This window comes from Carlito syrichta, unplaced genomic scaffold (genome assembly GCF_000164805.1).
Source record: "Carlito syrichta isolate Samal-C Ts95f unplaced genomic scaffold, Tarsius_syrichta-2.0.1 Scaffold311743, whole genome shotgun sequence".
In the NCBI taxonomy this organism is placed as follows: domain Eukaryota; kingdom Metazoa; phylum Chordata; class Mammalia; order Primates; family Tarsiidae; genus Carlito; species Carlito syrichta.
The window spans coordinates 131,161-132,975 of NW_007255839.1; positions in this window are offsets into that span (position 1 = coordinate 131,161).

A 1,815-nucleotide genomic window follows, 5' to 3' on the forward strand; every position below is an offset into this window, starting at 1 on the left:
TGGAACTACAGGCACGCGCCACCACGCCTGGCTAATTTTTTATTTATTGTAGAGATGAGGTCTTGTCAAGTTGCCCAGGTGGGTCTCGAACCCACGGGCTCAAGCAATTCACTCACCTCAACCTCCCAACGGCACGGGATTACAGGCTGAGCCACCGAGCCCAGCTGACAAAGATTTCTTAGCTATGACACCAAAATCATGATACGATTAAACTTGTATCTTGAACACATAAATCATTCTTAAAGCTCAATAATAATGAAAAAAAATAAACTAATTTAAAAATGAGCAAAAATTTTAATAGACATTTCACCAGAGAAGATGTGTGGATGGCAAACAAGCACATGAAAAGATGCTCAACATCACTAGTCATTAGCAAAATGCAAATTAAGACAAGAATTTTTATCACTTGTCCAGAGACCCACTGTTTGCAATGTTGGTGAGAACCGAAAGAACTAGAACTCTCAAACCATGCTGGCGAAATGTAAACTGTTCCAGCTGCTTTGGAAAGCAATGTGGCAGTTTCTTAAATAATTAAACACAGCTACCTTGTGAGTCAGCTATTCCACTCCTAGGTGGGTACAATGATAAATGAAAGCAAACTGTTTCCAAACGACTAGCGTGAAATGTTTATAGCAAGTCAATAACTGCATACAACCCCAATTTCCATCAACAGGTGGTATATCCATGCAATGAAATACTGCTTAGCTATAAAAATGAATGCACTATTGATACATGTAACAGCATGTAAAATGATTATGCTGTGTGAAAGAAGCCAGATGAAAAAGCGTGCACAATGTATAATCCATTTATATAAAATTCTAGAAAATGTGAATTCATTTATATGACAGACTTTATTCTGATTTCTGATCCTTTGTATGCAATGTTTCCTGTCCTACCCCTAGAAACTTTCAGCATCTTCAATATTCTGAAATTTGACAATGATGCACTTAGGTGTGGGTCTAGTTTTGCCCTTGTGCAATATTCTCCATGAGTCCTTTCAATCTAGAACTTGTATCCTTCTGTTCTAGGAAATGCCCTCTATTGACTGTGTTAGATGATTTCCTTCATGGCTTCTGTTGGGAGCCAGCCGTGGAGGCCCGCCTGAGCATTAGGGATCCAGGCAGGCTGCGGACCCTGAGACCACCAGGTTGGGTTCAGGAGCTGAAGGCCCATTCCCTCCTCCTTTCTTTGTTGTTTGGCATGACCCACTAGCAGGGACTTTGATGATCTAAGCATGAAGTTCTGAGAGTATGACAGGCATGACTGACTCTAGGAATCCATTGTTCCCGTTTCTCACAGACTGCGGTTTTGGCTTTAAACTTAACACAGTTCAAACTCGGGTCACATTTGGGAGCCTTATGTATGATACAAGCTTCTTTATAAGATTTAAAAGTATATTTGTAGAATTAGAATATACATTTAGAGAGTTGTTTCCAGCTTTAGATGGTATGGATGATTATCTAGAGTTACCAGAAATGGCCCAGCACGAACTTTGGACTGGGCCACGTTCCTAAGGGCCCAGCATCCACTTTGGGCTGGGCTGCATTCTTTTAAACCGGGTTTTTTAGCTACAATTAGTGTAGGTTTTTCTACTTATTATAGAAATTGAATTTATTTTATTCATAGAAAGTATTGTAGAATAGGTCATGCTACATCAGGGAATCATGTTAGTTCAAGCATGATCAATCATGATATTTTGAGGTTTAATAAGAATACAGTTAGCCGGGCTCGGTGGCTCAGCCTGTAATCCTGCGCCTTTGGGAGGTTGAGGTGAGTGGATTGCCTGAGTCCGCGGGTTCGAGACCCGCCTGGGCA